We start from the raw sequence: 24,605 nt of genomic DNA, 5'->3' as shown, positions 1-24,605 counted from the left end.
TCCCTCTGCTCTATTCTGCTTCCTTCACTCCCCTTCTCCAAGTCCTCCTACAACAATGCACTTAAACAGATTCTCTGTCTCAGCTGCATTTCTAGGGATCCTGACCTACCACAGGATCCTTAGTTTTTTCCTATTACTAACAACACATAAAAAATCCTGAATCTCTGTCTCCCTTCTTTGTCATCCAGAAAGAAGTGTTTTTATTCTAATTTTTTAAAAAACCCTTTATTTTGCTCTTGATTTGACTGAGGTAGCAGCCCTTCCCCATGTTACTCTGTTTAATAGAAGCCCCACTCCTTATCCATAGGGAATATGCTCCAAGACCTCCAGCATATTCCTGAAACCACTGATAGTACCAAACCCTACATATATGGTTTTTTCTTGTACATACATACTTATAGTAAAGTTTAACTTATAAATTAAGCACAGTAAGAAATTAACAACAATAACTGATAATAAAGTTGACCAATTATAACAATACCCTGTAATAAAAGTTATGTGAATGTTCTCTCTCTCTGTCTCTGTCTCTCTCTGTCTGTCTGTCTCTCTCTCTCTCATAATGTATCTGGCAACTGAGATGGCTATTAAGTGACTAACAGGTAGGTAGTGGATACAGTATGGATACACTGGACAAAGGGATGATTTACACTCAGGGTGGGATGGAGCAGGACAATGAAATATTTTATCATGGCACTCAGAATGGTATGCAATTTAAAACTTATGTACTATTTATTTCTCTAATTTTCCATTTAATATTTCTGAACCACAGTTGACCATGGGTAGAAATGCAGAAAGTGAAATTGGATAAAGGCAGACTACTGTACTTAATTTTACACTTTAAGGAAACCTACTATCTTTAGCTCTCATCTCTGTCTCAGGCTCCAGTCCTGAATTCCAAAGAACTCCACTTGACACTTTGGTTGCTACTTCAAACTTAACAGCATAAAAATGGGGGTGGGGGAAAACAGAAATAACACTAACTTAAGCACAAAAAATAAAATCCAAACAAAGCATGTTCCCTGCCCTCACCCTCCACATCAACTTTCCTTTTAAAATGCAGGTGGCATTAGAGTCAATATTTGCATTTAGTATTTGTCTAATTCTGGGATTTACTACATTCAATGAACCTATAAAAAGCATTTAATGTCAAGAATAGGTATTCCAGGTTTCTAGAAATCTTAGCTGAAAATAAGCACCATTTTAGTTGATGAGAATAACTGGGTCTAACAGGGTAGCACACCTTAAGCGGTTTTCTTTTTGTTTAAATTTATTAAATGCCCATGAATTCTATATAGTGACTAGCACTGAAAAGAAGCAAGACAATTTGTAAAATGATGCAGAATTATTTCCCTTTCTCTCCACTGTTTACCTCTCATTTGGGAAATGATTTAAAATATACAGTTCTAGCAACTCTACATTAGCCACACAAATCATAGAAAGAAAATGTATGGGGAGTCCAAAAATAATTTATATTGGCTGTGATATATGTCCTGTAGTCATATTTTCAGATGGGTGTAAGTATTGTTCAGGAAATTCTTTAAAACAAGATAATGACAGTTCAAGATGAAGATTAGCAAAGGGGAAGCTGGAAAACTTACCAGTTTCCCCATAGAGATGTTTCAAACTCCTTCCTGTAACCCACTAACAGAGAACAATTCAGCTAAATTGAGTTGCCTCATTCCAAACATTTCCTGGAACAGCTATCTGGTTCACTGGGTTATAAAGCGCTTCCTTAATAAGTACATAAAATAAAGGATCAACTAAAGAAAATTAGAAGAAGCAAGAAAATAAAGCAAAACAGATGCTATAAATGAGAGTTCAACAAAGGAAATAAGTACAATCAGTAAAACTCAAAGTGATAATTTGTGGATAATGCATTCTGGTACAGTCTTTGGATTTATTTTTCAGATATTAAGTAAGTTCAAGACAAAATGTTAAAGCAGCAGAAAAATGAGGAAATCATTTAAACTTTTTTAAAGCTGAGATTTGAACCCTCATCTATTTGAACTCTAAGCTCAGTAGTCCTTCCATAATACTTTGGGGCTTCACTATGACATGGTGTTCTAGAAAATGGCACATCTGGAAAAAATCAAACCTCTAGATGACCACAAGCCTGAGGCCAGCCAAATCTTATGGCAGGCCAAGAACAAAGTAAGGGGATTTTGATTTATTATCCCAATTGGTGGATTACGAATAGGGCTTGTCATATAATGGAGGCCTAGGGAAGAGAACAATCAGAGAAAAATGTTTTGGTGGATATTTGTGTTACACAGCTTAAATTTTCAGCTTAAAGGCACTGAAAGTGCCTTTTGTCACTTTCTTGCTTAAAATCATAAGTTGCTTCCCCATTGCCTATAGGGTCAAGTTTAAATTTCTTTTCATGGCATTCAGGGCCCTATCAAATATAGACTCCATCTACCCAGATAGATGTATCTTCTACTAAAAATTTGTTATACTCCAATAGGCATGTACTTTTCTGCCTCCATGACTTTGCTTAGGACAGATACTCTATCTGGAATTTCATTCAACCCCCTATTTTTTTTCCAGACTGCTGAAATTCCACTCAGTTCATCTAGGGCCAGTTCAAACAGGCTTTTCCCTCAACATCCCTTTGTCCAGACATCTACAAGGTGGGGGAAAAAAAGTGAAATTATTTTCTGGAGGGTGGGCCCCCTGTAATATAGGCTTCTCCTGCTAGGTGAGTGTTTGACAAACCCATCTGTATCAACGACTGGTGCTGTTGAAAGAGTCTGTGTTTGGCTTCAGTAATTTTTTAAGGCTCTTTCACTGTGTTTGCCCATTTCATGATGGGTGATTTACAAGCACACCTGCCCACACAGTGCTGAGTGTTCAGCAGTTTTTGACCAAAAATGGGCATGACCCCTGTGTCTCACTCTTCATACCCTATTCACCCCAAGCAACTTTTTAAAAAGATTTTACTTATTTTTTTAGAGAGGGGAAGGGAGGGAGAAAGAGAGGGATCAATGGGAGGGAGAGAGAAAGGGAGGGATCAAAGAGAGGGAAGCATCAATGTGTGGTTGCCTCTCTTGCACCCCACACTGGGGACCTGGCCCACAACCCAGGCATGTGCCATAGACTGGGAATCAAACTGGTGACTCTTTGATTCACAGGCCAGCACTCAACCACTGAGCCACACCAGCCAGGGAAAAATATAATTTTTTAAAAGCCCTCAAGGTCACAGATTCTGGAGGGACACTGGAAAAAGAAAGACCCGAGGGAGGTGAGACAGCCATGCAAATATATACAAGATGGGTGTTCCAGGTGGAGGGACCCACAGAGCAAAGGCCCTGAGGCAGGAGTTTTCCTGGGTGTTTTCAGATGAGCAAGGAGGCCAGTGTAGTTGGAGCAGAGACAGCCAGGATTAGAGCTATAGAAAGTGAGGTCAGAATATTAATGAGCATAGCTGGGGGACCTATGGGGCCACAGTAACTTTTACTGAGAAGGGGAAGCCACTGCCTCTAATGCAAATTGCTCAAGGCAGAGGTCTGGCCTGGCTCATCTCTGCATCCTCTTCAACATCTAGCACAAAGCTTTCACAAAGAAAATGTCAAGGTACAATTTTTTAAAATAAAAGTATGTCAAAAGATGGCATTTGTGTGCAGGGCATAGAGTTGTAAATGCCCATTTTGGTCGCTATCTCAGGCAGAGAGGGTTCCAGTGGAGATAAGGTAGGGAATGTAGGGCCAGGTGGACAAATGTAGGCAGGAAACAGGTGGATCACTGGGTCAAAAATAAAAAGAAATAAAAAACAAAACATGAAGACTATCTTAAGTATAACATTGAAGGTGATAAGAAGTGGTAAACACATAAAATCACCTTTTCTCTACCCACTATACTTTGAGCTAGTTGAGGAGAGGGTGCTAAATCTGTGTTCCTAAGTGCCTCACATGAAGTGATAGCTCAGTAAATAATCTAGTTTATACTACAATTCCAGTTTTAGTTACTTTATATGGACAAGCAGAAATGAAATGTTAATTATAGAAAGTAACCTCTGAGATGCCATAGAAGATGCTTATTTAGGAAGTGTGGATGAATCCTTAACCCAAGGTACCTTCTCTACCTGTCAGAATTGTGGTCTTCATCTGTGAGTCATCTTTACAGATACGTAGGGGTTATGAGAAAACACAGGACTCAAAGCAAGCATTAATAGAGCAGCAGTTCTTAAACTTTCTGGTCTCAGGATCCCTTTAGTCTTAAAAATTATTGAGCAGCACTAGCCTGTAGAGTACACTAGCCCAGTCCTCCAAATACTGGAGATACCACCCTGCCAAGCTTGAGTCTAGCAGAAAGGATTGTCGGCTACACCCAACATTAACTTTAGGTGTGCTCTTTCTCTGAAGAAACTATAGCCAGACATTCAGACAGACATTGAACTGTGAGGCCTTGGAACAGGGACCAGTCTTCTCCCTCATCTGGAGGCTCAGCTAGCACCACCCCCAATGGGAGACTGTTTTGTTCAGCAAAGTGGGAATGGAAGGATCAAAACTCAACATAATAAAGGTCATATATGACAAGACTACAGCCAATATTATAATCAATGGGTAAAAACTAAAAATGTTTCCCTAAAGAACAGGAACAACACAGGATGTCTGCTTTTACAACTCTTATTCAACATAGTGCTGAAAGTTCTAGCCACAGCAATCAGACCAGAAGCAGAAATAAAATACATCCAAATTGGAAAGGAAGAAGTAAAACTGTTATTATTTGCAGAAGACATGATACTGTATATAAAAAATCCTAAAGACTCCACCAGAAAAACTACTAATAAATGAACTAATAAAGTTCATTTAGAAGATTAGTTCATTCATAAAGTTTATTAGAAGAACTAATAAATGAATTAGGTAAAGGAGCAGAATACAAAATTAATATTTAGGAATCAGTGGAATTTGTATACACCAATAATGAACTATTAGAAAGGGAAATAAGAAAACAATCCCATTTACTATTGCAACGACAACAAAAAATAAGTTACCTAGGAACATATTTAACCAAGGAAGTAAAAGACCTGTACTTGGAAAATTATGGAATACTGAAGAAACAAATTGAGGAAGATGCAAATCAGTGGAAGCATATACCATGTTTGTGGGTAGAACAAATTAACACCATTAAAAGGTCCATATATACTACCAAAAGCAATCGATAAATTCAAAGCAATTTCTATTAAAATACCAACTGCATATCTCATGGATCTAGAAAAATATTCCAAAAATTTATATGGAACTACAAAAGAGCCTGAATATTCTCAGCAATCTTGGGAAAGAAGAACAAAGTTTGGAGGTATCACACTACCTAATATCAAACTATACTACAAGGCCACAGTAATCAAAACAGCATGGTACTGGCATGCATACAGATCAATGGAACAGAATAGAGTCCAGAAATAAACCAATGCCTTTCTGGTCAATTAATATTTGACAAAAGAGGCAAGAATACACAATGTGGTAAAGATGGTTTCTTCAATAAATGGTGTTGGGAAAACTGGACAGATACATAGAGAAAAAAAATGAAAACAGACCACCAACTTCCAGCATACATAAGAATAAACTCAAAATGAATTAAAGACTTACAAGTTGCAAAACCATAAAAATTCTAGAAGAAAACACAGACAGTAAAATCTCAGACATTTCTCATAGGAATTTTTTTGGCAATATATCTCCTAGGGTAAGGGAAACAAAGGAAAAAATATACAAATGGGATTGTATCAAACTAAAAGGTTTTTTCACACCAATGGAAACCATCAACAAAATGAAAAGACAACCCATTGAATGGGAGAACATTAGCCAATGATACATGTAATAAAGGGTTAATATCCAAACTATATAAAGAACTTACAGAATTCAACACTAACAAAACAATCCAATTTCAAAAATGGGCAAAGGATCTGAAAACACACTTCTCCAAAGAGGGCATAGAGATGGCCAACAGACATATGAAAAGATGTTCAATGTCACTAATCATCAGAGAGGTGCAAATTAAAACCACAATGAATTATCACTTCATGAATGTCAGAATGACTGTTGCCAATAAATCAACAAACAACAAGTATTGGCAAGGATGTGGAGAAAGGGGAGCTCCTATGCATTGTTGGTGGGAATGCAGACTGGTGCAGCCACTGCAGAAAACAGTGTGGAGAAACCTCAAAAAACTAAAAATGGAACTGCCTTTTGACTCAGCAATTCCACTTCTGGGAATACATCTGAAGAAATCCAAAACACCAATTCAAAAGAATATATACACCCCTATGTTCATTGCAGCATTGTTTACAATAGCCAAGATCTAGAAACAGCCCAAGTGCCTATCAGTAGATGAGTGGATAAAACAGGTACATTTACACAATGGAATACTACTCAGCCATAAAAATGGGATTCTTACCTTTTGTGTCAGGATAGATGGACCTGGAGATTATTATGCTAAGTGAAATAAGCCAGTCAATGAAAGATAAATACCATATGATCTCACTTACAAATATATATCTCACATAGACACAGACAACAGTGTGGTGTTAGCTGGAGGGAAACGGGGTGGAGGTAGGTGGAGGTGAGCAAAGAGGGGATAAAAGGGAATGGAAAGAGAGACTTTACTTTGGGTGATGGGTGCACAATGCAGTGTGCAGATGATGTTTTGTTGAGTTGTATACATGAAACCTGTATGTTTTTTTTTAACCAATGTCACCTCAATAAACCCAATTAAAAAAAGAAATATACAATCAAAACTCCTAAACAAGCTTTAACAAACTGAATATAGCATCACATTGAAAGATTTCCCTGACATAGAGGGTTTATTCCAAGGACAAAAGACTAATATCACAAAGAAAAGATCAACATAATTTATCAGATTGACAGATAAAATTTTATAAATTTTTTTAAAGATTTTATTTATTTATTTTTAGGGAGGGAAGGGAGAGGGGGAGAGAGAGAGAGAAAGAGAGAGGGAGAGAGAGAGAGAGAAACATCAATGTGTGGTTGCTGGGGGTTATGGCCTGCAACCTAGGAATGTACCCTAGCTGGGAATCGAACCTGGGACACTTTGGTTCCCAGCCCGCGCTCAATCCACTGAGCTATGCCAGCCAGGGCTAGATTGACAGATAAAATTTTAAAAGCCATACTTATCTCAACATATGTCAAGAATGAATTTTAAAAATTTACATTTATGCTGAATTTTTTATTATATTCCAGGCAGAGGATTTCTTTCTTGACATTATATAGAATATTTAAATTAAAACCAAGAATCAAAATATCATTCCCTTTAATACAGGAAGGAAATGATGCCTCCTCTTGGCAACTGTATTTAACATGGTACAAAAAAAACTTCAAGAGGAAAAAAAGTAAAGAATGTACAGCAGGTCCTCAAATAACATCATTTTGTTCAAATATCATTTTGTTGGAACATTGATGACATGTCATTGGAAATTTACTCTTGTTTACCTCAGTTAGACTGTGGTAAAGTTAATTTTATTATTCATTGTATTGCTTAAAGTCACAGAGCCTATCAAAGACATTAAGTAAGGACTTACTGTATAAAGGAAAGAAAGAAATATGATATTCTGATGTTTGGATTACATGAATGCATATGCATACAACTCTAAGAATATTAACTAAAAATAACTAAAGGTAATACATTAATTCAGAAATTATAAGGTAAATAGACAAAGACAACTGCATTTTGATGCACTACCATGGAACTAGAAAATACATTAATTTATTGATGATAGAGACATAAACTCAAAACATATTACTTTAAAATTTGTAAAAGCTAAACAGGAGGGGGAAAGGATGGAAAGTCTAAGTATAGCAATAATGAAACAGATCCTAATTTGAATTATATTACATCTATATATTAATCTCAAGTCCTCATGGCATCCTTTATAAAACTTGAAAGACTGATAATGCAATTCATTTAGAAGAATAAGTAGGCAAGAGTACTAGTGTGTGTATTTTTTTAAATGTAAATATGGCAAACTTATCCTGATGGATTTTAATCTTCTATAAAGAAATAATCATCAAAACCTTATGGAAATTAAGAATAGAGATTCCAGAAATACATACAAATGGTTATAAGAACTAATGGTTGATAAACCAAAAGCAACACAAATACAAGGAAAGAATCGCTTTTTACTAAATGGATGACTAAACAGATATCTGCTACATATCAAAATGGAAAACAATATATCAATAGGATTATAACATATACCACATTACAATAAATACCAGATGGGTTTTTAAAAGTTGACTTTAAAAAGAACATGGAATAGTATATTTATCCCAGATGTGGAAAATAGACAAAATTATTTCTGACTATGAAAAGATATAAAATGGATTAATTCATATTACTAAAATAATTTTTGTGTCAGTGAATGTATGCAATAAAATAAAATGAAAGGAACAGAAAAGAACATAACTGTGTCATCACTGATGAAGGTAACAGAAAAGGTGAATATAAATATCCAAGTAAAAATCAAAGGAGGATTTCTGGTTTCTGAGTGAGCAGGTAAGGACCTTGGAAGTAATCACTCTCATCCTCACAATGAGAAGAAAGCTAAACAAACTGAATATCAACAACTGTTCTTAGATTCATCAGAGAACTGAGGTCCCAAGACAAACTGCTGACCCCCCAAATTGAAGAGAAAGACAGGATGATACAAAGAATCACAACTCACATAAGTGGAAACCTCCATGGGAACCAGTACCAGGATAAGAGATAGTTGAAGAACCGCTGGAGGCTCAGTGTGGACAAGTTTGAGAGTTAAGAACTAGAGGAGGCCCTGTCTTAGGGGGACCCTACAGTTCCTCAAGTTTTACCTCCAGGAACCCTACTCACAGTGAAGACCAGAGAAAAAACCCCTTGGGCTTCCAGCAATGGGCAGGAAAAAACTCAACTCTAGCTCTCTCTAGTCTTTCTTTCCCACATAAGGGAAAACAAAACAAAACTGATAAGTACTTGTGAAATTCACAGCTTGTAGTACAGATACACTAAAAGACTCTAACTTAATCACAGGACTATACAACAGTCGTCCCCCAGTGCCCCCCCCCATACACACACCTTATTACCACATCAGTAAGGCTCCTGAATAACAACAGGGGAATACAACTGCAAGAACTGCATGTCTTAAACCTTATTTAACAAGTCATCTCTAGGGAAACCAAATACACAGAAAAGAAAAACAAAAACACTAGAGGAAATTTTAGCCTCTGACATATAACTATAGCACACAGTAAATACATCCTAACCCCTATCCAGATAAACATAAAACCTCACATTAAAGGCCTATTTACCTCAATTACTTTTTTGACCTATATATCATGTCCAGCTTTCAACAAAAAATTTACAAGGCATACTAAAAGAAAAAAAAATGCAGCATGGACAGACAGAGCAAGTATCAGAACCAGAGACAATTATGGAGGAAATATTGGAATTCTTACAACAGCAATTTAAAATGATTAATATGCTAAGTGCTCTAATGGAAAAGGTGTTCAACATATAAGAACAGATGGGTAATATAAACAGGAAACAAAGAAACTCTAAGAAAAATCAAAATGAAATGCAAGAGCTCTGTAAAATAAATAATGTCTTTGATGATTCATCAACAGACTGGATACAGCAAAGAAAAAGAATCAGCAAACTTGAGGAAATGTCAATAGCAACTTCCAAAATACAGAGAATGAAAAATGAACAGATTATTAAAAACTGTAGGACAATTACAAAAGATATAACAAATACATAATGGGAATACCAGGAGAAGAAAGAAACAAAGAGAAAAAACACGCTCATGCATCACAATGACAGGGATACATTCTGAGAAATATGCTGTTCGGCAATTTTGTTGTTTGGCAAACATCATAGTGTGCGCTTACACAAACCTAGATGGCATAGCCTACCATACACCTAGGCTATATGGTATAGCCCCTTGCTCCTAGGTTACAAACTTGTACAACATGTTACTGTACTGAATACTGTAGGCAATTGTAACACAGTAGTATTTGTGTATCTAAACATATCTAAACTAAAGAAGGTGCAGTAAAAATATGGTATAAATAAAACATTAAAAAAGGTACACGTGTACATTTACTGTGAATGCAGCTTAAAGGATGAGAAATTGCTCTGGGTGAGTCAGTGAGTGAGTGGAAGTGAATGTGAAGGCCTGGGACATTACTGTACATTACTGTACACTATACATTATAAACATAGTTCAGCAAGCCCTCCCCCTGCTTCCTTCCTACAAGGTGAGAAATAGGACATCAAAGCTGTCAATGCTGCTCCATGAACAGGGATGTGGGCTGGAGTGATTGGGAATATGGAGGTGAAACTGGCTGGGTAAGACATGGATCACCATAATAATTGTCAGGAGGAATCAAAGGTAGTCTGAGGATCAGGAGGAACGAGAAATCAAGATGAGAAATAAAGGAACATAGGGGATTGTCGAGGCAATGTGGTTTTGGCTATTGAAGGTTGGAGTAGTGGTCAGACTAAAGAACTTTGTGGTATTCATAAAAAATAGAGGTGTTTAACATGAAGGATATAGAACTAAGGACTTAATATTTTGACTGTGGAAATTTGATTTTAGTTCCACTGACCCTATCTGGCAAAAGGGGGTCTTTCTGGCATTTAATGATAGAAGAAATAAAACTCATCTGTGTTTTATATAATTACAACTTGAAAATATTTCCAAAGTACAGGAACAGGCTGGCTTGACAATACCCCAGAAAGCTTTTACTTAAGTGGCAGTGGCCCTTAATATTTGTTAGAATAGCTCCTGTATTTCTCTGTATTTGTACAGGATCATAGGTCCTTAACCAATAATTTATAGCAATGTCCTCTGAAGACCATCAGTCTGGATCTGGGGGGGCCACTGTGTCCTCTGAACAAGTGGCACCAGGGGGATAAGCTTCTCTGTCAAGAAAAAGGTTAGTGGCTGGCTGACTGGAATATAACCTGTGTACTCAAAAGTGAGTGCTGTGAGTGAAGGAATCTACTGCAAGCCCCATAGATATTGCTTCCATCTGAGAAAAAAATTCCTCCTGAATTACACATCCTCCAATTTCTTATGAGATATTCACCTCTATTATAATCTTATGAAACCACCATCATATATGCAGTCTGTCAGTAATAGAAATATCATTATGTGGCACATGGCTGTATTTGAAATAATAATGACTAAGAATGTCCTAAAATTAATAATAGATACCAAGCTACTGGTCCAGAAAGCTCAGAAACCACTAAGAAGGATAAATATTTTAAAAATCTACAATTAGGCATATTCATATCCAAATTGCAGAAAATCGAAGACAAAGGAAAAAATCTTCAAAGTGGCCAGAACAAAATAATGGCCTACCAATGGAGAAGCAAGGATAAGACTTTTATCAGCCAGGCAGTGAAAGACAAATACCATATGATCTCACCTATAAGTGGAACCTAATCAACAAAACAAACAAGTAAGCAAAATATAACCAGAAACACTGAAATAAAGAAAAAACTGACAGTAATCGGGGGGGAAGGAGGAGATAATGTGGAAAAATAGGGGAAGGGACATCAAGAAACATGTATAAAGGACACATGGACAAAGCCAAAGGGGGCAGGTTTGAGGGTGGGAGGCAGCAATGGGTGGGGCAGGGGGCCATGGTGGGGTGAAAATGGAGACAGCTGTACTTGAACAACAATAAAGAGTTTTAATATGCAAAAAAGAGACTTACATCAGCTTTTTCTTCAGAAACTATGTACCAAGGAAGAAAGAATGAAATATATGAAGGATTGAAAAGAACCACCAATCAAGAATTCTGAGTCTATTCCAAACTCTTTTTATGAAGCCAGCATCATCCTAATCCCAAAACCAGATGAAGACATGACAAAGAATGAAAACTTCAGGCCAATATCACTGATGAACACGAACGCTAAAATCCTCAACAAAATATCGGCAAACCACATCCAGCAACATTAAAAACATCATACACCATGATCAAGTGAGATTCATCCCAGGGATGCAAGAACGGTACAATATTTGCAAATCAATAAATGTAATACATCACATAAACAAAAGGAAAGACAAAAATCACATGATCATAGCAATAGATGCAGGAAAAGCATTTGATAAGGTATAGCACATGTTTATGATAAAAACACTTAGCAAACTGGGAACAGAGGAAGCATTCCTCTACATAATAAAGCCCATATATGAGAGACATACAGCTAACATCATACTCAATGGGCAAAAACTAAAACCTTTCCCACTAAGATCAGGAACAAGACAAGGATGCCTAGTTTCACCACTCCTATTCAACATAGTATTAGAAGTCCTAGCCACAGCAATCAGACAAGAAAAAGAAATAAAAGTCATCCAATTTGGAAAGGAGAAAGCAAAACTGTCATTGTTTGCAGAAGACGTGATAGTGTACATAGGAAGTCCTATAGACTCCATCAAAATCTACTCGACCTAATATGTGAATTTGGCAAAACAGCAGGATACAAAGTCAATATTCAGAAATCAAAGGCATTTTTGTACACCAACAATGAAATATCAGAAACAGAAATCAGGAAAAAAATTCCATTTGATATAGAAACAAGAAAAATAAAGTACCTCAGAATAAACCTAACCAAGGATGTAAAAGACCTGTACTCAGAAAACCACACAACACTAAAGAAAGAAATTAAGGAAGAAACAAACAAATGGAAACATATACCATGTTCATGGATCAGAAGAATTAACATCATCAAAATATCCATACTACCAAAAGAGATTTATAGATTCAATGCAATCCCTATTAAAGTACCCATGACATATTTCACAGATATAGAACAAACGTTTCAGATATTTATATGGAACCATAAATGACCCTGAATAGCTGCAGCAATTTTGAGAAAGAAGAGCCAAGTAGTAGCGATCAAAATAACTAGTATCAAACTGTATTACAAGGTCACTATAATCAAAACACCCTGGTACTGGCATAAAAACAGGCACGTAGACCAATGGAACAGAACAGAGAGCCCAGAAAAAAAAACCCAAGTCTCTACGGTCAATTAATATTTGAGAAAGGGGACAGCAGCATAAATTGGAGCAAAAATAGCCTCTTCAGCAAATGGTGTTGGGAGAGCTGGACAGCTACATGCATAAAAAATGTAACTTGATCACCAACCTACACCACCCACAAAAATAAATTCAAGATGGACAAAAGAATTAAATATAAGTCATGACACCAAAAAAGTCCTAGAGGAAAACATCAGTAGCAAAATCTCACACATTCCACACAGCAATATCTTCACTGATATATCCCCCAGAGCAAGGAACCTCAAAGAAAGATGGGACTTCATCAAATTGAAAAGCTTCTGCATGGATAAAGAAAACAGCATTAAAATGAAAAGAGAACCAACTATATGGGAAACATATTTGCCAATGATACCTCGGACAGGGTTTTGATCTCCAAAATATATAAAGAATTCACATGATTCCACTCCAGGAAGACAAACAACCCAATTAAAAAATGGGCAAAGGACTTGAACAGACACCTCCAAGGAGGACATCCAGAACATCCAGAGACACATGAAAAGATGCTCAGTATCACTAGCTATCAAAGAGATGCAAATTAAAACCACAATGAGATACCACTTCACACTAGTTAGAATGGCCATCATAAACAAAGCAACAAACAACTGTTCGAGAGGATGTGGAGAGAAGAGAACCCTAGTGTACTGTTGGTGGGAATGCAGACTGATGCAGCCACTTGGAAAATAGTATGGAATTTCCTCAGAAAACTAAAAATGGAACTCCCTTTTGACCCAGCATTCCCACTGCTGGGACTATATCCTAAGAACCCTGAAACACCAGTTCAAAAGAACCTATGCATCCCAATGTTCATAGCAGCACAATTCACAATAGCCAAGTGCTGGAAGCAACCTAAGTGCCCACCAGTAAATGAGTGGATCAAAAAACTGTGGCACATTTGCAAAATGGAATACTGTGCAGCAGAGAGAAAGAAGGAGCTCCTACCCTTTGAGACAGCATGGATGGAACTGGAGAGCATTATGTTAAGTGAAATAAGCCAGGTGGTGAGGGACAAATACCATATGATCTCACCTTTAACTGGAACATAATCAACAAAAGAAAAAGAAAGCAAACAAAATATAACCAGAGGCATTGAAATTAAGAACAATCTGACAGTAACCAGAGGGGAGATGGGAGGTGATAATGGGGGGAAGGGTTTTCAGGAACAACTATAAAGGACACAAGGACAAAACCAAGGGAGGGTATCTGGAAGCAAAGGAGGGAGGGAGGTTTGGCTGGAGGGGGAGTGGTGGTGGGTAAATGCAGTCAATTGTAATTGAACAACAATAAAATAATTTTTTAAAAGATTTTATTTATTCATTTAGGGAGAGGGGAAGGGAGGGAGAAAGAGATGGAGAGAAACATCAGTGTGTGGTTGCCTCTCGAGTGTCCCCTGCTGGGGACCTGGCCTCTAACCCAGGCATGTGCCCTGACTGGGAATTGAACCAGTGACCCTTTGGTTCACTGCCCGAGCTCAATCCACTGAGCTACACCAGCCAGGGCTAATAAAATAATTTAAAAAAAAAAAGAATTCTGAGTCTAATGAAACAATCCCTCAAAACTGAATGAGAAATATATAATTTTCTCAGAAAATTAAAAAATTAAGGGAATTTGTTGGCAGTATACCTGCCTTGCAGGAAGTGTTAAAAGAAACTCTTTAAAAAAGAAAAATTATACAGGTCAGAAGCTCAGATCTACATAAAGAAAGTGTGGTAGAAAAGAAATATATTGAAGGTAAAATAAAATATTTTATTTGTTTATTACTTTTTCCCTCCTGCTGTTTTTTAAAAAATTGAGGTATAGATGACATATAACACTTTACTAGTTTGAGGTGCACAATGTAATAATTTGATATTTTTATGTATAGACATTACCACAATAGGTCTACAACATTTAGTTATTTTTGTTATTCTTAATTGAATAGATAACAGTTTGTTCAAAATAATAATGGTAACAATGCATCCAGTGATGACAGCTTACATATAAGTGAAATGAAAGGCAGTAATGTTATAAAGAACAGCAGAAAGGAAATGGAAATACTCTGTTATATGGTACTTGCATTACCCATGAAGTAGCACTGTGTTGTTTGAAAGAAGACTTGGATTAGTTGTAAATATATATTGCAAACACTAGAGAAACAACTAAAAAGAAGTTCTTTTTTAAAAAAGTATAATTGATATGCTAAGCAAGTAGACAAAATAGAATCATACGAAACACTGAATTAAAACCAGAGAAGGCAAACAAAAGAGTGGAAGACAAAATAAGAAAAACAAAAACAACAAGGACAATGAATAGGAAAAAGTAAAAAATATGGCAAATAATATAGACTCAATCACATCAGCAATCACTTTAAACATCAATGGTCTAATTATAACACCTAAAAGACTGGGACTGTCAGAGTGGGTAAAAATACAATATTCAACTATGGGTCTACAAGAAGTCTACCTTAAATATAAAGAGAAAGATGTTAATCCTAATCAAAAAGAGGCTAATGTAGCTATATTAATTTCATACAAGCAGATTTCAAAGCAAGGAAAATTATCAGGGATGAAGAGGGGCATTACATAATGATAAATGGTCATTTCTCTAAGAAGCCATAACAATCCTTAATGTATAAGTGCCTAACAACAGAGCATAAAAATACATTAGAAAAATCTGATAGAATGGCAAGGAGAAATAGATAAAACCACTGTTATAGATGGAGATGTCAACAGCCCTCTACTAAAAATGGACAGAAAGCAGAAGAAATTCAGTAAAGATATAGTTAAACTAAAAAGAATCATCAATCAACTGGATCTAATTAACCTCTATAGAATACTTCATCTAACAACAGCATCAGAATAAATATAGTCTTCTCAAGCTCACATGCAACATTCACTAATATAGATGACATTCTGGGGCATGAAATATGCCTTAACAAATTAAAAAAAAAAACAGAAATCATACAAAGTCTGCTCTCAGATAATAATATAACTAGAAATCAATAACAGGAAGATAGCTGGAAAACCCTAAAATACTTTAAAGATTTTATTTATTTTCAGAGGGAGGAAAAGGAAGGAAGAGACAAAAGAAGAGAAACATTGATGCACATGAGAGAAATTGATTGGTTGCCTCTCACACGCCCCCAACCAGGGACCTGGCCTGCAACCCAGGCATGTGCCCTGACTAGGAATTGAACCAGCCACCTTTTGGTTTGCAGGCTGGTGCTCAATCCACTGATCCACACCACTTTAAACAATACATTTCTAAATACCACATGTTGCAAGAAAAATTTGAAAATACTTTGAACTAAATGAAAAAACCAGCTTATCAAAATTTGTGTTATACAGCCAAACCAGTGTTTAGAAGGAAATTTATAGCATTGACTGTATATGTTAGAAAATAAGAAAGATCTAAAATCAATCACCTAAGCTTCCACCTTAGGAAAGTAGAAAAATAAGAGCAAATTAAACTCAAAGTAAGCAGAAGGAAACCAATAACAAACATTAGAGCAGAAATCAATAAAGAAAATCAATAAAATCAGAAGTTGGTTCTTTGAAAAGATGAATAAAATTAACAAGCCTCTAACCAGGTTAACTAAGAAAAAGAAGATACAAACGACTAATATAAAAAATGAAACAAGGACAAAATAGAAACAGGCTCATAGATAGAGAACAGAGTGACAGTTCTCAGAGGGGAATGGGGTGGCAGAGCTGGGCGAAAAAGTTAAGGGATTAAGAAAAAAGAAACTCATGGATGCAGACAACAGTGTGGTGATTACCAGAGAGAAAGGGGGTTGAGAAAGGGAGGTATAAGAGCATAAATGATGATGGAAGGAGAATTGATTTTCGGGTGGTGAACACACAGCACAATATACAAATGATGTGTTATAGAATTGTACTCTTGAAACCTACATAATTTTATTAACCAATGTCAACCAATAAAGTCAATTAAAAAAATGAAACAAGGATCACCACTATTCATCACATGAACATTACGAAGATAATAAAAGAATATTATTGGCAATTCTATGCTCACCAATTTGATATCCTAGATGAAAGGGACAAATTTCTTGAAAGACACAAGCGATTAAAACTCATACAAAGACAATAGATCAGTGAATATGCCTATTATCTATTTAAAATTGGATTATTAATTAATAAATTTCCAAAACAGAAAGAACCAGACCTGAATGGGATCACTGGTAAATTTTACCAAATATTTCAAGAAGAAATTATATCAATTCCCTGTAATATCTTTTTTCTTTTTTTATTTTAATTGTTGTTTCAGTACAGTTTTCTGCTTATCGTTCAAAAAATAAAAGCAGAGACAATACTTCCTAATTCATTCTATGGGGCTAGAATTATCTTAATACCAAATACAAGACAAAGACATTTAACAAAGGAAAACTATAGACCAGTATCTCTCATAAACATAGTTGCAAAAATCCTCAACAAAATATTAGCAGATAAAATTCAACAATATATAAATATAATTATATATCATGACCAAATATGATTTATTTCAAGCATACAATGTTAAAAAACTTAATTAACATAACATTTCACATCAACTGGCTGAAGAAAAAAATCTTATGGGCATATAGATCAATATAAAAAAATTGACAAAATCCAACATCCATTCATTATTTTTTCTTGGTATTTATGTAGAATTTTTTTTTAATTTTATTGTTGTTCAATTACAGTTGTCCCCATTTCCCCCCTATTACTTTCCCCTGCCCTGCCCACTCACATTTAATCCTACTCCCCATTGTCCTTGTCCATGGGTCCTTTATACATGTTTCCTCACTTGATGTTTCCTCTTCTTTCCCCCATTACTCATCCCTCCCCTCTGGTCACTGTCAGTTTATTCTTCATTTCAATGTCTCTGGTTCTATTCTGCTTACTTATTTGTTTTGTCACCACTTTAAAAGCACAATGAGATCTGTCAGAATGGCCATCATTAACAAATCAATAAACAAGTGCTGGCAAGGATGTGGAGAAAGGGGAACCCTGGAACACTGCTGGTGGGAATGCAGACTGGTGCAGCCACTGTGGAAAACAGTACAAAATATCCTAAAAAAAATGGAACTGTCTTTTGACCCAGCAATCCCACTGCTGGGATTATATCCTAAGAACCCTGAAACACCAATTCAAAAGAACCTATGCACCCCAATGTTCATAGCAGCACAATTTACAATAGCCAAGTGCTGGAAGCAACCTAAGTGCCCATCAGCAAATGAGTGGATAAAAAAAACTGTGGCACTTTTGCACAATGGAGTACTATGCAGCAGAGAGAAAGAAGGAGCTCCTACCCTTTGGGACAGCATGGATGGAATTGGAGAGTATTTTGCTAGTGAAATAAGCCAGGTGGTAAAAGACAAATACTATATGGTCTAACACAGACATCAAATGGTGACGAGGCTGTGGAGCAACTAAATTTTGTTGCTGGTAGGAATACAAAATAGTGTAGACCTTGGGAAGGCAGTTTGACAGTTTCTTGCAAAAATAATTATACTGTTACTATACTACCCAGTTACTCCCCTCCTTTGTATTTACCCAAATTATTTGGAAATTTACATCCACACAAAAATCTGCACATATATGCTTATAGCAGTTTTACTCATAATTGTCAAAAGTTGGAAGAAACTAAGATGTCCTTCAGTAGTGAACAAACAAGCTATGGTGTATCCAGACAATGGAATATTATTAAGCTATCAAACCAGAAAAATATATGAAGGAATCTTAAATGAAGTAAAAAAAGTCATTCTGCAAAGGCTACTATACCATATGATTCTACCCACATGATATTTGAGAAACGACTCTGTAGACAGTAAAAAGATCAGTGTTTCTCAGGGCTCTAGAAGGAGGGTGGATAAATGGTTGGAGTGCAGAGGACTTTTAGGGCAGTGAAACTACTCTGAATGATGCTATAATAGATAAATATCATTATACATTTTTCCAAATGTATAGAATGTACACCACCATCTGGGAACACTAATGTAAACTATTGACTTCACTTAATAATAATGTATTAATATTAGCCCAATAATTGTACAAGTGTACTACATTAACTGCAAGATGTCAATAATATTGGAAACTGAGGGGAGGGGGATGAGTATATGGTAATTCTCTACTTTCTGCTTAGTTCTTCTGTAAACCTAAAACTGCTCCCCAAATAAGCCTAAGAAAAATCAGAGACTGAAATGGCAGTATAACATAAACAATTGTTTTACTCTAAAAATCATTCCATGTAATGCAGAAATCTCTATTAAAGTTCTCAAAGTTCAATGTGTAATAGAATACCCTGGATAGCTTGTTAAAACACAAACCACACACCCCCAACTTTCAGATTCCCTAGGTCTGAAGTAGGGCCTGGGTCCCAGGGAATGTTGATTCTGCGGGTCCTAAGCTTCAAGAGAGATGTAAAGCCTGGGGCGGGGAGCTGACAAGTAACCAAAATGGGAAATAGAATTTTAAGTTAAGGAGCACATATTAAACAAATTGAGTCTCTTCTGCATAGTATATTGGGGTAAGTTGGGAAGAACAGAGTCAGAAATTTTAAGTCCTGTTTAAGAACTCAAGAAAGAAGATTGAAATGTAGTGCCTCTCTCTCTCCCTCTCTCTCTCCTTACCCCCATCCTCTCCTCTTCCCTCTCTCCCTCTTTTCCCCTCTCTTTTTCTCACCATTTGTAATACTGTATTGTGCTAACCTGAAAATCAAAATCATAAATCTGTAGAGGGCAATGGGCAAAGGCACTAAGTAGGAATGAATATATCAGTCTACCTTAAGTGAAGAGTATACTGGAAAATACTGCTGAGGTCACAGTAGGGACAGCCTTGAAAAGCTAGACTACATCTGAATGCTTCAGCCCCTCCCCCTTTTCTCTTAATGATTTATCATAGATAGCTTAACTCATTGGATTGTCCCCTCATTTCCAGAAGACAAACATGCTGCTAATATGCAATTTTGAACTCTGGGACAATACTCTTCTGTGTCTCGTTACACCCAAATGTTAAGTTAAAAAGTAGGTGGGGAACATGTTAAGAGTTTCTAAGAAACTCCTGTATGTGCCCACAAGGGAAAACACCCAATGCTGCCGTTTATTTACTATAGTATTTCTAGCAACCAGCATAGTGGCTGGCACATACTAAATTCTCCCTAAAATAACTGCTGAAAGAAAGACAGAACTGAGGAAAGTAATGCAAAAATGAACAGTCCTCCTCTATGATCACAATGCATACTGTTTTTAGCCCCATGCATATAGATGGTGAATTCAGAAAGCACAGCCCATGTGCAGTGAATATGAACAAGAGAGCAGATTAGAAGCCTCAAGTACCTGAACAGTGTATGCATGCAAATGTTCAAGCTCCTCCACCTGACTGCAATGACAAGGCCCATCCTGACACATTATGTGAGTGTATAACAGGTAATGAGGAATGTGCTTTTCTATAGACTTCTAATAGTCTGTTAAAAGAAGACTGACCTTTCTGTGCATGGAGAGGAAGAAATGAAAGGCTCATTTCTTCACACTTTGAGCATGAGGGCACAATGATAATAAAGATGTTCATTCTTACACAAACCCATTAGACACCAAGGCCACTGCATCCTCAACACCCAGAAGCCACTCAATATTTATCAAAGAAATAAATGAATTAATGGGAGAGAAGGGTAACGTAAGGGTACTCTGCACTTGTTCATGTCAGACGAGGCTCGCCGTTTTAGAGCCCTTGTACTAGAACTGTGCACTGAGAGAGCACTCAGGCCCAGGTACCAAGGAGGGGACAGAGGAAGTATGTCCAAACACTGGGCACCTACATACTGGCAGATGAGATAGACAGACAGAGACATGTAGAAAGACAGAAAGACAGAAAGACACAGAAGTAGACAGATAATATGATAATATTAAGACATAGGTTGTTCTCATTTCCACACTGTATAATGTGCATACAAGATCACCAATAAGAAGGGTCCCCTACCCTTCATCCCCTGTCCAGTTGCAGAAGAGTTTATGGTGGACATTTTAAGGAATCTCACCATTCTGCCTGCAGGTCCTGGGAGATAAAGGCAGCTTTTGAGCTCAAACTCCTACACATCCTGGTGTTAAGCTTCTCCACCAATGTGTGCATCTCTCTGCCCTCAGAGGGTATGGGGTGAGAGTGCTTTAGTGGGTAGAGGGGAGACCAAAATGTGTTAGTGCCTGACACATTACAGCAACTCCATTCAAATTTGACAAGGTGAGAATGGAGACATAACAGCACTCAGTCCTGCTACATGTAAGCAAGGCTCCCTCTCTTTGAAGCCTTGATTAAAAACAATATTTGAGATAGCACATCTAGGTTGAAGGAAGTTAGGGAGGGAGCAGATGGAAAGGCTCTGTTCCCTGCTCACCACCCTGTGTGTGGACATCAGGAAGAGAATAAAGAAAAAACTCACTGCCCAGCACCCTGGGCACCTGAGCACATAGATGTTATTTGATAAGGACATTTCTTCTAGACCACAGACAGGCCCACCAGACAGAGAGCCCAAAATCCCTAACTATCCTGCTCTCTTCTGCTTCCCCAATACCCACCAGTTACTCAAAAACTCTTACTGGGAAGGAAGAGAGGGAGTGGCGATATATTATAAGCCTTGTCTTTCTTAGTGCAGTTGAGCCTACCCTCTCGCAATCCTTGCCCAGGTGCATTGCATGGAGACAGCACTAGCACCCAGATAGCAAGGATTAGAGAAGGGAGGCAGGGCTGAAGACTGAGTACCTGCACACCACATGCAAGTCTATGTGAGTGGAAAAGGAGAAACCAGATTCCTGCATCCTGAGCCCATGTAGCTATAGTCATTGTCATGAGGAAGTTAACTCTCCAGGGATGGACTAGACAGTAAGGCTGGTGTCCCTATGATTAGTTCACTGTGGCAATACCAAACAACAGGAACTCAGTAAATTTTTTAAATGGATGGATGAATTACCAAGAAAAGCACATACAAGTTACTGACTTAAAGAACAAGCAAAGTACAGTAGGGGAAGTACTATACAGGCTCTGTCCTACACATAGATCAGGCTCACCATCTTTTTTTCTTTCCTAAGACCACTGTACTGATAAGTTGACACTCATGCCTACATTTCAAGGATAAGCATGGGGGAGCAAACGTCACGATACAGACACCTGCACACCACACATGCTTTTGAGTGTGTGTGAGCAACAAGGAAATTCACACTTCTGCAGACAAGTGTAAATAGTAACAGCTTCTCTCTCCAGCCTTTCTGTTTTGTGCAGAAATGTGTCTATCTTTTCATGTGTGTTTGTGCATGTATTCACGCACATGCACAGGGGGAATGTGGGCATGCATAAGAGAATGAGAAGGCTCAATTCCTGGCACACCCTACATACCTGTTTTCAAGGCCTGGGAAAGTTCACTCACCAGACACCTCCTCCACAGACAAGAAATCCTATAAAGAGAAATGCTTTCTCTTATTCAGCAGAATACTCCTAGGACAGTGTATGGCACATAAAAAGTGATCAATAGCCCTGCCTAGCTGGTGTAACTCAGTGCATTGAGTGCTGTCCTGTGAACCAAAGGGTCACCGGTTTGATTCCTGGTCAGGGCACACGCCTGGGTTGCAGGTTGGGTCCCTGAAGGTGGGTGTGTGAGAGACAACCACACATTGATCTTTCTCTCCCTCTCTTTCTCCTTCCCTTCCCCTCTCTCTGAAAATAAATTTTAAAAATATTTTTAAAAACTGATCAGTAAATATGTGCTGATTGAATTGTTTGGTAGAAGGTTCATGATGACAAGGCTCATCCTCCTGTAATCCATGCACATAGGAGGTGCTTTGAGAATTCACAACTCCGATATGCAATGGGTATGGGAGAAGGAGCAGTTCGTTCTTCACACCATGCACATGTGTGTGCATGTGCATGTATGTGCATGCATTGTGTGTCTGCAGTGTTAAGTGCATACCCCTGAAAAGTAATGAGTGGCTCTTCTTTGATAGACTCTTGGCTGTGAGTTCACTTAATTTCCTATGCTCACCAAGGGTGTGGCCCTGGAGGAGGTGGGAAGAATAATGAGCAGATATACTCTTTGCCAGAGTTTGCAGGGACATAACACTGGGAATGCGCATGAGAAATCGGGATGCTTGTTCCTTTGTACCCTCTCTAGTTTAACTCCCTTGGGGGCTGAGCCTTTATCTAACTTGCTTATTTACTCTGTCCCCAGCCCTGAAACCAAATCAGTGATTCTCAAACTTGAGTGAACATCAGAATCAGTGGGAAGGCTCATTAGAATACAGATTTCTTGGGTTCAGGATTTAATAGGTCAGGGGTAGGGCCTAAGCATTTGTATTTCTAAGAGGTTCTCAGATGATACTGATACTGCTGAGCCAGTGAACATACTTTGAGAACTAGCACCCTAAATGAACATTAAAGAAATGAAAGAATGGGAGGGGTGATGTAAAGGTTCTTGGGTATTTTATGCATGGAAGAGATTCCCTCTCTGAATTTTTGTTCAAGGGCAATGGACTTGGCCAGCATTTGTACACAAGTACCAAGAATAAGAGGTAGGGACCTGAATAGAAGACTCAGACACCTTCAGATTATGTGTGTGTACAAGAAGCATTACTCCCCTGCTAACAGGTGATTTGGCCGTGATTATACAAAGGTGAAGTATCCTTTCTGCATATGCAAGGAGGGTCACTTTCATTCAAGCTCTGGCTGTGGAAGGAGCACTGCCCTACACACTGGATATAGGTGAGACAACACTGTTAGTGATACTCAGTATCCTATGCACACTATGGATGCAGTTCCATATATGGAGAACACAGCTTCTGTGTTTCTGCACCTGAGTGTTGTGTATATTTGTGTGTTTACAGGGAAGGCTCACTTTTCTGCATATAGTATGTTCACATGTGATTGTACAGAAACATAAAGAAAAGGATCGCTCCTGTACACAACAGCATGAAAGAGAGCAGCACTAAGAAGACCTCCTTCATTTAGTCCCTATTGATGGAAGGGTTGGGAAAGTTCACTGGTCTGCACACTGAGGTGGGACTCTCTGCATGCAGGTTCATGTTGCTGGGTGTGCCTGGGGGTGGGGTGGTGAGAAATCTAACTAGCAAAACCTGCACATATGCTTGTGTTTACAGAGAAGATAGCAAGGAACAACAAGATCTACTTTATTCTTCTGAACAATGGTCTATTAGTCCACACCATCTATGTGTCATAGTGTATTTATTAGTCTCCCACCTGAATGTAAGGGTAGCAATCTTCTCTGTTTTATCTCTGTGTGTTCTGTGACTGGCATAATACCTGGAATCTCATAGACATTCAAATATGTGTGGAAAGAAAAGAAAAAGGGAGAGTTGCTGCACAAGGAGTTCTGTCCTTCTAAATGTAGACAAGGCTCCTTCCCTTGGAGTTCTTGAACAGAGGCAGTGATTCAAAACAGCAATGGGCCCTATACTGAATGAAGAAGAATGGTCCACCTGGAGCCTACTCCACGTTACATGTCTGTGTGTATATTCCCAATCAGGCCCTTCAGTTCACAGTACATGCATGTGTATGTAGGATTGTGCTGAGGT

General features: G+C 37.7%; 1 protein-coding gene across 3 annotated transcripts in view; it reads right to left on the bottom strand.

Moving 5' to 3' along the window:
* CLCN5 (chloride voltage-gated channel 5) overlaps window positions 1–24,605 on the bottom strand; it is a 200,207-nt gene that overhangs the window by 63,496 nt on the left and 112,106 nt on the right. The window lies entirely within an intron of this gene.

This window comes from Phyllostomus hastatus, unplaced genomic scaffold (genome assembly GCF_019186645.2).
Source record: "Phyllostomus hastatus isolate PE091 unplaced genomic scaffold, TTU_PhHast_1.1 phas_scaffold_200, whole genome shotgun sequence".
NCBI lineage: Eukaryota > Metazoa > Chordata > Mammalia > Chiroptera > Phyllostomidae > Phyllostomus > Phyllostomus hastatus.
Note: the sequence above shows the minus strand (reverse complement) of the source record. Positions and strands in the feature narration are given on the sequence as shown.